The sequence below is a fragment of the Xenopus tropicalis genome, chromosome 10 (genome assembly GCF_000004195.4).
Source record: "Xenopus tropicalis strain Nigerian chromosome 10, UCB_Xtro_10.0, whole genome shotgun sequence".
Taxonomy (NCBI): Eukaryota; Metazoa; Chordata; class Amphibia; order Anura; family Pipidae; genus Xenopus; species Xenopus tropicalis.
Genome location: NC_030686.2, coordinates 1,155,587 through 1,170,332, shown reverse-complemented (window position 1 = coordinate 1,170,332; position 14,746 = coordinate 1,155,587). Strand labels below are relative to the sequence as shown.

Sequence of the window (14,746 nt, the reverse complement as noted above, 5' to 3'; positions counted from 1 at the left end):
CACGTGGGTATATCTGTCTTTATAGTGGTAACTTGCCCACTGGGCGTATATCTGTCTTTATAGAGTAACTGCCCCACTGGGGTATATCTGTCTTTATAGAGTAACTGCCTCCACTGGGGTATATATCTGTCTTTATAGAGTAACTGCCCCACTGGGTATTCTGTCTTTATAGAGTACCTGCCCCAGCTGGGGTATATCTGTCTTTATAGTGTAACTGCCCCACTGGGGTAATATCTGTCTTTATAGAGTAACTGCCCCACTGGGGTATATCTGTCTTTATAGTGTAACTGCCCCACTGGGTATATCTGTCTTATAGAGTAACTGCCCCACTGGGGTATATCTGTCTTATAGTGTAACTGCCCCACTGGGGTATATCTGTCTTTATAGTGTAACTGCCCCACTGGGGTATATCTGTCTTTATAGTGTATCTGCCCCACTGGGGTATATCTGTCTTTATAGTGTAACTGCCCCACTGGGGTATATCTGTCTTTATAGTGTAACTGCCCCACTGGGTTATATCTGTCTTTATAGAGTAACTGCCCCACTGGGGGTATATCTGTCTTTAATAGTGTAACTGCCCCACTGGGGTATATCTGTCTTTATAGTGTAACTGCCCCACTGGGGTATATCTGTCTTTATAGTGTATCTGCCCCACTGGGGTATAAATGTCTTTATAGAGTACCTGCCCCACTGGGGTATATCTGTCTTTATAGAGTAACTGCCCCACTGGGGTATCAGTCTGTCTTTATAGTGTAACTGCCCCACTGGGGTATATCTGTCTTTATAGTGTAACTGCCCCACTGGGGTATATCTGTCTTTATAGAGTACCTGCCCCACTGGGGTATATCTGTCTTTATAGAGTACCTGCCCCACTGGGGTATATCTGTCTTTATAGAGTAACTGCCCCACTGGGGTATATCTGTCTTTATAGTGTACTTGCCCCACTGGGGTATATCTGTCTTTATAGAGTACCTGCCCCACTGGGGTATATCTGTCTTTATAGAGTAACTGCCCCACTGGGGTATATCTGTCTTTATAGTGTAACTGCCCCACTGGGGTATATCTGTCTTAGAGTACTGCCCCTGGGTATATTGTTTAGAGTAACTGCCCCACTGGGGTATATCTGTCTTTATAGTGTAACTGTCCCACTGGGGTATATCTGTCTTTATAGAGTAACTGCCCCACTGGGGTATATCTGTCTTTATAGAGTACCTGCCCCACTGGGGTATATCTGTCTTTATAGTGTAACTGCCCCACTGGGGTATATCTGTCTTTATAGTGTAACTGCCCCACTGGGGTATATCTGTCTTTATAGAGTACCTGCCCCACAGGGGTATATCTGTCTTTATAGAGTAACTGCCCCACTGGGGTATATCTGTCTTTATAGAGTAACTGCCCCACTGGGGTATATCTGTCTTTATAGAGTACCTGCCCCACTGGGGTATATCTGTCTTTATAGAGTACCTGCCCCACTGGGGTATATCTGTCTTTATAGTGTAACTGCCCCACTGGGGTATATCTGTCTTTATAGAGTACCTGCCCCACAGGGGTATATCTGTCTTTATAGAGTAACTGCCCCACTGGGGTATATCTGTCTTTATAGAGTACCTGCCCCACTGGGGTAAATCTGTCTTTATAGAGTAACTGCCCCACTGGGGTAAATCTGTCTTTATAGAGTAACTGCCCCACTGGGGTATATCTGTCTTTATGGAGTAACTGCCCCACTGGGGTATATCTGTCTTTATAGAGTACCTGCCCCACTGGGGTAAATCTGTCTTTATAGAGTAACTGCCCCACTGGGGTATATCTGTCTTTATAGAGTACCTGCCCCACTGGGGTATCAGTCTGTCTTTATAGTGTAACTGCCCCACTGGGGTATATCTGTCTTTATAGAGTACCTGCCCCACTGGGGTATATCTGTCTTTATAGAGTACCTGCCCCACTGGGGTATATCTGTCTTTATTGGTATTATGGGGTATTATTCTGTCAGTTGTACTCTGATACTCTGTACTCTATCTGCCCCACTTGGAAGTATCTTAGCCTTTGCTGGGGCAGGTGAATCTGTGAGAGAATGTACTAGTATAGTTACCCCACTCGGATATTGCCCTACTTGTGTGTATCTGTGGGGGATACTGGAGTATTTGCACTTGGGTGGGGTTGTTGCCATGGATTTAATACTCTATTTATAATAGGAATCCCTTTTACCCACTGGGGTATTTTGCTCTGAGGTGGTATAATTACTCTGCCTTTTGTATTTATGTCTGTGGGGAGTATATTTACTGCACTGGGGTATCTGTGTCTCTAAGGGGTATTTGCACCAACTGGGTAATTGCACCTCTAGGGCAGTCATTGTTTGCCTCACTGGGGTATTTGACATTTCCAGGTGTGTTTGCCTGTAGTGATATTTTTTGTGGGGCAGATTGATCACTTCTGTACCCAAGTACCTACCTGGCACTAGTATCACCTGTATACAAGCGGGGGGGTATGGGTCAGTCCTACCTGGCACTAGTATCACCTGTATACAAGCGGGGGGGTATGGGTCAGTCCTACCTGGCACTAGTATCACCTGTATACAAGCGGGGGGGTATGGGTCAGTCCTACCTGGCACTAGTATCACCTGTATACAAGCGGGGGGGGTATGGGTCAGTCCTACCTGGCACTAGTATCACCTGTATACAAGCGGGGGGGGTATGGGTCAGTCCTACCTGGCACTAGTATCACCTGTATACAGCGGGGGGGGTATGGGTCAGTCCTACCTGGCACTAGTATCACCTGTATGCAAGCGGGGGGGTATGGGTCAGTCCTACCTGTCACTAGTATCACCTGTACCTGCCCCACTGGGGTATATCTGTCTTTATTGGTATTATGGGGGTATATCTGTCTTTATTAGTATCGCCTGTATACAAGCGGGGGGGGGTATGGGTCAGTCCTACCTGGCACTAGTATCACCTGTATGCAAGCGGGGGGGGTATGGGTCAGTCCTACCTGGCACTAGTATCACCTGTATGCAAGCGGGGGGGTATGGGTCAGTCCTACCTGGCACTAGTATCGCCTGTATACAAGCGGGGGGGGTATGGGTCAGTCCTACCTGGCACTAGTATCACCTGTATACAAGCGGGGGGGTATGGGTCAGTCCTACCTGGCACTAGTATCACCTGTATACAAGCGGGGGGGGTATGGGTCAGTCCTACCTGGCACTAGTATCACCTGTATGCAAGCGGGGGGTATGGGTCAGTCCTACCTGTCACTAGTATCACCTGTACCTGCCCCACTGGGGTATATCTGTCTTTATTGGTATTATGGGGTATTATTCTGTCAGTTGTACTCTGATACTCTGTACTCTATCTGCCCCACTTGGAAGTATCTTAGCCTTTGCTGGGGCAGGTGAATCTGTGAGAGAATGTACTAGTATAGTTACCCCACTCGGATATTGCCCTACTTGTGTGTATCTGTGGGGGATACTGGAGTATTTGCACTTGGGTGGGGTTGTTGCCATGGATTTAATACTCTATTTATAATAGGAATCCCTGGTACCCACTGGGGTATTTTGCTCTGAGGTGGTATAATTACTCTGCCTTTTGTATTTATGTCTGTGGGGAGTATATTTACTGCACTGGGGTATCTGTGTCTCTAAGGGGTATTTGCACCAACTGGGTAATTGCACCTCTAGGGCAGTCATTGTTTGCCTCACTGGGGTATTTGACATTTCCAGGTGTGTTTGCCTGTAGTGATATTTTTGTGGGGCAGATTGATCACTTCTGTACCCAAGTACCTACCTGGCACTAGTATCACCTGTATACAAGCGGGGGGGTTATGGGTCAGTCCTACCTGGCACTAGTATCACCTGTATACAAGCGGGGGGGTATGGGTCAGTCCTACCTGGCACTAGTATCGCCTGTATACAAGCGGGGGGGGTATGGGTCAGTCCTACCTGGCACTAGTATCACCTGTATACAAGCGGGGGGGTATGGGTCAGTCCTACCTGGCACTAGTATCACCTGTATACAAGCGGGGGGGGTATGGGTCAGTCCTACCTGGCACTAGTATCACCTGTATGCAAGCGGGGGGGTATGGGTCAGTCCTACCTGTCACTAGTATCACCTGTACCTGCCCCACTGGGGTATATCTGTCTTTATTGGTATTATGGGGGTATATCTGTCTTTATTAGTATCGCCTGTATACAAGCGGGGGGGGGGTATGGGTCAGTCCTACCTGGCACTAGTATCACCTGTAATGCAAGCGGGGGGGTATGGGTCAGTCCTACCTGGCACTAGTATCACCTGTATGCAAGCGGGGGGGTATGGGTCAGTCCTACCTGGCACTAGTATCGCCTGTATACAAGCGGGGGGGGTATGGGTCAGTCCTACCTGGCACTAGTATCACCTGTATACAAGCGGGGGGGGTATGGGTCAGTCCTACCTGGCACTAGTATCACCTGTATACAAGCGGGGGGGGTATGGGTCAGTCCTACCTGGCACTAGTATCACCTGTATGCAAGCGGGGGGGTATGGGTCAGTCCTACCTGTCACTAGTATCACCTGTACCTGCCCCACTGGGGTATATCTGTCTTTATTGGTATTATGGGGTATTATTCTGTCAGTTGTACTCTGATACTCTGTACTCTATCTGCCCCACTTGGAAGTATCTTAGCCTTTGCTGGGGCAGGTGAATCTGTGAGAGAATGTACTAGTATAGTTACCCCACTCGGATATTGCCCTACTTGTGTGTATCTGTGGGGGATACTGGAGTATTTGCACTTGGGTGGGGTTGTTGCCATGGATTTAATACTCTATTTATAATAGGAATCCCTTTTACCCACTGGGGTATTTTGCTCTGAGGTGGTATAATTACTCTGCCTTTTGTATTTATGTCTGTGGGGAGTATATTTACTGCACTGGGGTATCTGTGTCTCTAAGGGGTATTTGCACCAACTGGGTAATTGCACCTCTAGGGCAGTCATTGTTTGCCTCACTGGGGTATTTGACATTTCCAGGTGTGTTTGCCTGTAGTGATATTTTTTGTGGGGCAGATTGATCACTTCTGTACCCAAGTACCTACCTGGCACTAGTATCACCTGTATACAAGCGGGGGGGTATGGGTCAGTCCTACCTGGCACTAGTATCACCTGTATACAAGCGGGGGGTATGGGTCAGACCTACCTGGCACTAGTATCACCTGTATACAAGCGGGGGGGTATGGGTCAGTCCTACCTGGCCACTAGGGTATCCACCTGGATATACCAAGCGGGGGGGTATGGGTCAGTCCCTACCTGGCACTAGTATCACCTGTATACAAGCGGGGGGGGGTATGGGTCAGTCCTACCTGGCACTAGTATCACCTGTATACAAGCGGGGGGGGTATGGGTCAGTCCTACCTGGCACTAGTATCACCTGTATACAAGCGGGGGGGGTATGGGTCAGTCCTACCTGGCACTAGTATCACCTGTATACAAGCGGGGGGTATGGGTCAGTCCTACCTGGCACTAGTATCACCTGTATACAAGCGGGGGGTATGGGTCAGTCCTACCTGGCACTAGTATCACCTGTATACAAGCGGGGGGTATGGGTCAGTCCTACCTGGCACTAGTATCACCTGTATACAAGCGGGGTATGGGTCAGTCCTACCTGGCACTAGTATCACCTGTATACAAGCGGGGGGTATGGGTCAGTCCTACCTGGCACTAGTATCGCCTGTATACAAGCGGGGGGTATGGGTCAGTCCTACCTGGCACTAGTATCGCCTGTATACAAGCGGGGGTATGGGTCAGTCCTACCTGGCACTAGTATCGCTGTATACAAGCGGGGGGGTATGGGTCAGTCCTACCTGGCACTAGTATCGCCTGTATACAAGCGGGGGGGGTATGGGTCAGTCCTACCTGGCATAGTATCACCTGTATGCAAGCGGGGGGGGTATGGGTCAGTCCTACCTGGCACTAGTATCACCTGTATGCAAGCGGGGGGGTATGGGTCAGTCCTACCTGGCACTAGTATCGCCTGTATACAAGCGGGGGGGGTATGGGTCAGTCCTACCTGGCACTAGTATCACCTGTATACAAGCGGGGGGGGTATGGGTCAGTCCTACCTGGCACTAGTATCACCTGTATACAAGCGGGGGGGGTATGGGCATCCTACCTGGCACTAGTATCACCTGTATGCAAGCGGGGGGGTATGGGTCAGTCCTACCTGTCAACTAGTATCACCTGTATACAAGCGGGGGGGGTATGGGTTCCAGTCCCTACCTGGCACTAGTATCACCTGTATGCAAGCGGGGGGGTATGGGTCAGTCCTACCTGGCACTAAGAATCACCTGTATGCAAGAGGGGGGGTATGGGTCAGTCCTACCTGTCACTAGTATCACCTGTATACAAGCGGGGGGGGTATGGGTCAGTCCTACCTGGCACTAGTATCACCTGTATGCAAGCGGGGGGGTATGGGTCAGTCCTACCTGGCACTAGTATCACCTGTATACAAGCGGGGGGGGTATGGGTCAGTCCTACCTGGCACTAGAATCACCTGTATGCAAGCGGGGGGGGGGGGGGTATGGGTCAGTCCTACCTGGCACTAGTATCACCTGTATACAAGCGGGGGGGGGGGGGGGGGGGTATGGGTCAGTCCTACCTGGCACTAGTATCACCTGTATACAAGCGGGGGGGGGGGGGGTATGGGTCAGTCCTACCTGTATACAAGCGGGGGGTATGGGTCAGTCCTACCTGGCACTAGTATCACCTGTATGCAAGCGGGGGGGGGGTATGGGTCAGTCCTACCTGTATACAAGCGGGGGGTATGGGTCAGTCCTACCTGGCACTAGTATCACCTGTATACAAGCGGGGGGGTATGGGTCAGTCCTACCTGGCACTGGTATCACCTGTATACAAGCGGGGGGTATGGGTCAGTCCTACCTGGCACTAGTATCACCTGTATGCAAGCGGGGGGGGGGTATGGGTCAGTCCTACCTGTATACAAGCGGGGGGGTATGGGTCAGTCCTACCTGGCACTAGTATCACCTGTATACAAGCGGGGGGGGGGTATGGGTCAGTCCTACCTGGCACTAGTATCACCTGTATACAAGCGGGGGGGTATGGGTCAGTCCTACCTGGCACTAGTATCACCTGTATACAAGCGGGGGGTATGGGTCAGTCCTACCTGGCACTAGTATCACCTGTATGCAGGCGGGGGGGGTATGGGTCAGTCCTACCTGGCACTAGTATCACCTGTATACAAGCGGGGGGTATGGGTCAGTCCTACCTGGCACTAGTATCACCTGTATACAAGCGGGGGGTATGGGTCAGTCCTACCTGGCACTAGTATCACCTGTATGCAGGCGGGGGGGGTATGGGTCAGTCCTACCTGGCACTAGTATCACCTAGTTCAGCCCTACCTGGTTGCAGCCCCCCCCTGTGTACAAGTGGGGATATGGGTCGGTCCTACCTGGTTGCAGCCCCCCCTGTGTACAAGTGGGGATATGGGTCAATCCTACCTGATTGCAGCCCCCCCTGTGTACAAGTGGGGATATGGGTCAGCCCTACCTGGTTGCAGCCCCCCCCGTGTACAAGTGGGGATATGGGTCAATCCTACCTGATTGCAGCCCCCCCTGTGTACAAGTGGGGATATGGTTCAGCCCTACCTGGTTGCAGCCCCCCCCCGTTTACAAGTGGGGATTTGGGTCAGCCCTACCTGGTTGCAGCCCCCCCTGTGTACAAGTGGGGATATGGGTCAGCCCTACCTGGTTGCAGCCCCTCCTGTGTACAAGTGGGGATATGGGTCAGCCCTACCTGGTTGCAGCCCCCCCCCTGTGTACAAGTGGGGATATGGGTCAGCCCTACCTGATCGCAGCCCCCCTGTGTACAAGTGGCGATATGGTTCAGCCCTACCTGATCGCAGCCCCCCCCTGTGTACAAGTGGGGATACGGTTCAGCCCTACCTGGTTGCAGCCCCCCCTGTGTACAAGTGGGGATATGGGTCAGCCCTACCTGATCGCAGCCCCCCCTGTGTACAAGTGGCGATATGGTTCAGCCCTACCTGGTTGCAGCCCCCCCTGTGTACAAGTGGGGGATATGGGGTCAGCCCTACCTGATCGCAGCCCCCCCCTGTGTACAAGTGGGGATATGGTTCAGCCCTACCTGGTTGCAGCCCCCCCTGTGTACAAGTGGGGATATGGGTCAGCCCTACCTGATCGCAGCCCCCCCTGTGTACAAGTGGGGATATGGTTCAGCCCTACCTGGTTGCAGCCCCCCCTGTGTACAAGTGGGGATATGGTTCAGCCCTACCTGGTTTGCAGCCCCCCCTGTGTACAAGTGGGGATATGGTTCAGCCCTACCTGATTGCAGCCCCCCCCTGTGTACAAGTGGGGATATGGTTCAGCCCTACCTGGTTGCATGGTTGCAGCCCCCCCTGTGTACAAGTGGGGATATGGTTCAGCCCTACCTGATCGCAGCCCCCCCTGTGTACAAGTGGGGGTATGGTTCAGCCCTACCTGGTTGCATGGTTGCAGCCCCCCCTGTGTACAAGTGGGGATATGGTTCAGCCCTACCTGATCGCAGCCCCCCCTGTGTACAAGTGGGGATAATGTTCAGCCCTACCTGGTTGCAGCCCCCCCCCTGTGTACAAGTGGGGATATGGTTCAGCCCTACCTGGTTGCAGCCCCCCCCCTGTGTACAAGTGGGATACGGTTCAGCCCTACCTGGTCGCAGCCCCCCCCCCCCTGTGTACAAGTGGGGATATGGGTCAGCCCTACCTGGTCGCAGCCCCCCCCCCCCTGTGTACAAGTGGGGATATGGGTCAGCCCTACCTGATCGCAGCCCCCCCTGTGTACAAGTGGGGATATGGGTCAGCCCTACCTGATCGCAGCCCCCCCCCCGTGTACAAGTGGGATATGGTTCAGCCCTACCTGGTTGCAGCCCCCCCTGTGTACAAGTGGGGATATGGGTCAGCCCTACCTGGTTGCAGCCCCCCCTGTGTACAAGTGGGGATATGGTTCAGCCCTACCTGGTTGCAGCCCCCCCTGTGTACAAGTGGGGATATGGGTCAGCCCTACCTGATCGCAGCCCCCCCCCCATACACTCCTGGTGAGACCCTGTAACTGACCAACCCTGTTTCAGAGGAAGTAATGGGAAAGGGAAGTGAGTGATTTGATTTTCCCACTTCCTGTTACAGGACCTGTAGCTGCTCCTGGAGCCCAGTTGCCAGACTCACATTATACAGAGCAAAGTGCTAATAGTGCAGCTCAGGGGTATCTCCCCTCCCCCTACCCTAATATGTTGCATATTGCCCCTAGGCCAAACCTTTTCATTCCTGCCCCCTAAATCCCTTTCCCCCCAGTACCCTACTTCCACCCCAGCTTGGACTGTGCCTCCCAAATCCCTTCCCCCATTCCTGTATCTGCCCCCCATATCCCCTTCCTACTCTAGGGGCAGTGTGTGGGTAGGGGCCCTCGGGGGTAGTAGCTTTTCACAGGGCCAGCAGTGGGAGTTGTAATTCAGCAATCTTTTCCAGGCCTCTGTTAGCCCTGAGTGCATTAGCCCAGCCACTTGCCCAGCCACTTGCCCAGCCACTTGCCCAGCCACTTGCCCAGCCACTTGCCCAGCCACTTGCCCAGCCACTTGCCCAGCCACTTGCCCAGCCACTTGCCCATACTCCCATAATGGCTTGTATTTGGCCTCAGACATTTCCTACTGTGCAGCTGCATCTGGCACCGCTTGTTGCCCCTGGTGTGATGCAAGGGCCACAGGTAGGTGGGTCAGTCTGTGTTCCAGGGCAGTTTCACTGGGCAATAATCTTGGGGGGGAGGGGGAACACAAATTGCCTGGTTGCCCCGAGCAGGTACAAGAGGGCAGATAAGGACGATAGCAAACTACCCCCACCCTCAACAAAAAGTAAAGAAATATCAGCATTCAATCTACTTTGCAGTTGCTAAGGCCGACAGCCCTATCAACCGGATAATTAGCGCTTCATAGGGAAAAATGAGCAGCTGTAACGCGAGGCCATTGGGCACAGACATTGGGTTACTGGGGAGAGGGGGGCACATATAGGGTCAGGCAGCAGTGCCATGATGGGCAGGGGCAGGGTTTGCCAGATGGTGGCCATATTGGTGCTTACAGGGGCAGCTTTGCCAGCAGTGGGGGCCACAATACATTGAACCCGTGCCCAGCTGGCAGTTCCCAAAGTCCTTAATGCAACCCCCACCCCGGGCACCCAGAAGCTGCAGGGAGTTCCCCTGTTATTGCTGTGCACTGTGGGCCCACTCGCGGGTGGTACATAGTGCCCTTCTGCCTACTGGGGCCCTGGCATTGTTACATATATGGTGCCCACATCCTGTGGCACAACCCTCCCCCTCCCTGTGAGCGATTGGCACATCCCTGCCCACTCGGGCAATTCTCCTTCCTGTGCCATCTGTCAGGGAGTCCAGGTACAGACACTCCCTGCGGGCTGGGAGGGCTGGAGAGCCAGGGGGGCCAGAGGGCTGGGGGGCTGGAGGGCTAGGGGGGCTGGAGAGCCGGGGGGGGGGGCCGGAGGGCTGGGGAGCTGGGGGGCCGGAGTGCTGGAGAGCTGGGGGGGGCCAGAGGGCTGGGGAGCTGGGGGGCCGGAGGGCTGGAGAGCTGGGGGGGGGCCAGAGGGCTGGGGGGGCTGGAGAGCCGGGGGGGCTGGAGGGCTGGGGGGGCTGGAGAGCCGGGGGGCCGGAGGGCTGGGGGGCCGGAGGGCTGGAGAGGCTGGAGAGCCGGGGGGGCCGGAGGGCTGGGGGGGCTGGAGAGCCGGGAGGGCTGGGGGGCTGAAATGGAAATGTTAAACCACAGGAAAAATAACCATTGTTCTCTCTTAATGGCTCCCCTGTAACCCCATTCCTGGTATGGGCGGCTCCCCCTAATAACTATCCTTATGCCGGGCCCCGCCCCCCCAGGCTTACACTATATTAGTATAATGGGAGACCCCGCCCCCCAGGCTTACACTATATTAGTATAATGGAGACCCCGCCCCCCAGGCTTACACTATATTAGTATAATGGAGACCCCGCCCCCCAGGCTTACACTATATTAGTATAATGGAGACCCCGCCCCCCCAGGCTTACACTATATTAGTATAATGGGAGACCCCGCCCCCCAGGCTTACACTATATTAGTATAATGGAGACCCCGCCCCCCCAGGCTTACACTATATTAGTATAATGGAGACCCCGCCCCCCCAGGCTTACACTATATTAGTATAATGGGAGACCCCGCCCCCCAGGCTTACACTATATTAGTATAATGGGAGACCCCGCCCCCCAGGCTTACACTATATTAGTATAATGGGAGACCCCGCCCCCCAGGCTTACACTATATTAGTATAATGGGAGACCCCGCCCCCCCAGGCTTACACTATATTAGTATAATGGGAGACCCCGCCCCCCCAGGCTTACACTATATTAGTATAATGGGAGACCCTGCCCCCCCAGGCTTACACTATTGTACAGGTATGGGATCCCTTATCCGGAAACCTGTTATCCAGAAAGCTCCGAATTACGGAAAGCCCATCTCCCATAGACTCCATTTTAATCAAATAACTGATTTCTGGAACACCCTTGGTCCCGAGCATTCTGGATAACAGGTCCTATACCCGTAGTATAATGGGAGACCCCCGGGGATCAAGGTCACCTAAGCAATGTGGTGGCCACTAGCCATGGGCTTATTGTGCCTGTGGGTGGGGCGGTTGTTCCCTGTAATGGCTATGGGGGAAGGTATGGGGGGGATCCCGTATGCACAGTGGGTTCCGCTGGTGAGTCAGAAGGTACCGGGGGGGGGGGGGGGGGGCTGTATAAATGCAGAAGGCCGGGGATGTGCTTGTGGCCTGGGTGTGGGTGGGGGGATTTATCACGCCGGGGGGGGGGCGGGGATGTATATCTGTATTTATGTGTGGGCTTCTTACCTGGATTGTCCCATTCCCCCCCCCCCACAAGCCCTTCTGTACTCGGAGGGAACTGGGCTTCCCCGGCTGAGAGAGGGTTGCTCTGGGCCGGTGCTGGGTGAGGGTTGCTCTGGGCCGGTGCTGGGTGAGGGTTGCTCTGGGCCGGTGCTGGGTGAGGGTTGTTCTGGGCTGGTGCTGGGTGAGGGTTGCTCTGGGCCGGTGCTGGGTGTGGGTTGCTCTGGGCCGGTGCTGGTGAGGGTGCTGGGCCGGTGCTGGGTGTGGGTTGCTCTGGGCCGGTGCTGGGTGAGGGTTGCTCTGGGCCGGTGCTGGGTGAGGGTTGCTCTGGGCCGGTGCTGGGTGAGGGTTGCTCTGGGCCGGTGCTGGGTGTGTTGTTTCTGGCCGGTGCTGGGTGAGGGTTGCTCTGGGCCGGTGCTGGTGAGGGTTGTTCTGGGCCGGTGCTGGTGAGGGTTGCTCTGGGCCGGTGCTGGGTGAGGGTTGCTCTGGGCGGTGCTGGGTGAGGGTTGCTCTGGGCCGGTGCTGGGTGAGGGTTGCTCTGGCCGGTGCTGGGTGAGGGTTGCTCTGGGCCGGTGCTGGGTGAGGGTTGCTCTGGGGCCGGTGCTGGGTGAGGGTTGCTCTGGGCCGGTGCTGGGTGAGGGTTGCTCTGGGCCGGTGCTGGGTGAGGGTTGCTCTGGGCCGGTGCTGGGTGAGGGTTGCTCTGGGCCGGTGCTGGGTGAGGGTTGCTCTGGCCGGTGCTGGGTGAGGGTTGCTCTGGGCCGGTGCTGGGTGAGGGTTGCTCTGGGCCGGTGCTGGGTGAGGGTTGCTCTGGGCCGGTGCTGGGTGAGGGTTGCTCTGGCCGGTGCTGGGTGAGGGTTGCTCTGGGCCGGTGCTGGGTGGGGTTGCTCTGGGCCGGTGGCTGGGTGAGGGTTGCTCTGGGCCGGTGCTGGGTGGTGGGTTGTTCTGGGCCGGTGCTGGGTGAGGGTTGCTCTGGGGCCGGTGCTGGGTGAGGGTTGCACTGGGCCGGTGCTGGGTGAGGGTTGCTCTGGGCCGGTGCTGGGTGAGGGTTGCTCTGGGCCGGTGCTGGGTGAGGGTTGCTCTGGGCCGGTGCTGGGTGAGGGTTCTTCTGTAACTATTGGGGTACCCTGGGACCCACAATCTCATCTGATTGGTTTATTTCTTTCCCCTTTACAGGACTTCCCCGGACCCCCTCAGTGGAACCATCATGCCCCAAGCCCGCCCGACCCTCCGTCACCATTAGCAACCGACCGACAGATTGGCACTTGGTAAGTCTTCTGCCAGCCCTGTATCCAGCGAGGCCCTGCCCCAAGGAGCTTACAGTCTAGTGATACAATGGGACCCGCTGGCTTCCTGCCTGGCTCCGCCCCCCATGACAGGACGTGCCGCTCTCCAGCTGGCGGCTCCAGTATATGAAGGTGTGAAACCCACAGGCAGCTACAGCGGCTTCCCTTCCCGGGCCTGGGGCAGGATGTGCCGGGTCTGATATAGAACCCACAGGCCCACTTACTGCCTGCTGCTACTGTCAGTATTTCCTGTGCCCACACAATCCCATCTGCCTGCCCCTGCGCCCCCTCTCCTGTCCCTGTGCCCACACAATCCCTGTCTGCCCCTGTGCCCACACAATCCCTGTCTGCCCCTGTGCCCCCTCTCCTGCCCCTGTGCCCCCTCTCCTGTGCCCCCTCTCCTGCCCCTGTGCCCCCTCTCCTGCCCCTGTGCCCACACAATCCCTGTCTGCCCCTGTGCCCCCTCTCCTGCCCCTGTGCCCCCTCTCCTGCCCCTGTGCCCATGTCCGCGTTTGCCACTCTCCCTTCGCCCCCATATGCCCCCGTGTCCCCGTTGCTGCAGTTGCAGATTTTGGTTCTACCCCCCCCCGGTTGCCCCTCCCCCACTCTACCTGCGGCGCTACCTGCTCCCCACAGGCTTCTGGGTTAGATTCCTCTGAGGCAGAGTTCCAGCCCCCCGGCCCCCCGGCCCAGCAGCGTTAGGGTGTGGGGAGGGGGGGCAGGGGTTGCCCCTTTGATGTTCTGTGCCCAGGAATGCGGCTCACAAGTGGGACCCTCTGTTCCTCAGAGCGGCTGAGGCTGGGGGGGGGGGGGAGGGCCCTGCTCTGTACCAACATGGGGGGGCATTTAACCCCTCTGTGCCCACAGGATATTTGCATCTCTCCTGGGCACGTTGGGGTTCTCTTTCCTGTGAGACGAATTGTGTGATTGGGTTTGGCATGAACCGGGGGGCTTACTGATTGTTAGGGTTACCCCTCACCCCCAAATAGCCTACTGGTTAGCGATACACCGAGAGGGACCCCCCCACTAAGGAGCCTACTGGCTAGTGATACACTGGGGGGGACTGTGCCCTAAGGAGCCTACTGGCTAGTGATACACTGGGGGGGGACTGTGCCCTAAGGAGCCTACTGGCTAGTGATACACTGGGGGGGACTGTGCCCTAAGGAGCCTACTGGCTAGTGATACACTGGGGGGGGACTGTGCCCTAAGGAGCCTACTGGCTAGTGATACACTGGGGGGGGGCTGTGCCCTAAGGAGCCTACTGGCTAGTGACACACTGAGAGGGACCCCCCACTAATGAGCCCACTGGCTAGTGATACGCTGGAGGGACCACTAATGAGCCCACTGGCTAGTGATACGCTGGAGGGACCACTAATGAGCCCATTGGCTAGTGATACGCTGGAGGGACCACTAACGAGCCCACTGGCTAGTGATACGCTGGAGGGACCACTAACGAGCCCACTGGCTAGTGATACGCTGGAGGGACCACTAACAAGCCTACTGGCTAGTGATACACTGGAGGGACCAGAAAGGAGCCTACTGGCTAGGGGAATAGTATGGGGAATAGCCCTG

The 14,746-nt window shown here is 55.6% G+C and overlaps 2 protein-coding genes across 5 annotated transcripts in view; both read left to right on the top strand.

Moving 5' to 3' along the window:
- Nucleotides 1-14,746, top strand: part of sox18 (SRY-box 18) — a gene marked incomplete at its 3' end in the record, with an annotated part of 354,190 nt that overhangs the window by 216,151 nt on the left and 123,293 nt on the right.
- Nucleotides 1-14,746, top strand: part of zbtb46 (zinc finger and BTB domain containing 46) — a 41,499-nt gene that overhangs the window by 2,835 nt on the left and 23,918 nt on the right. For 2 of the 4 annotated variants that reach the window (XM_031894360.1, XM_031894361.1), the window contains exon 2: nt 13,065-13,156. The gene's annotated coding sequence lies outside the window, so the exon portion shown is untranslated. Of the gene's footprint in view, nt 1-11,940; nt 11,995-13,064; nt 13,157-14,746 lie in introns of those variants that run through there. The other 2 variants (XM_031894359.1, XM_031894358.1) reach the window with 2 other exon arrangements.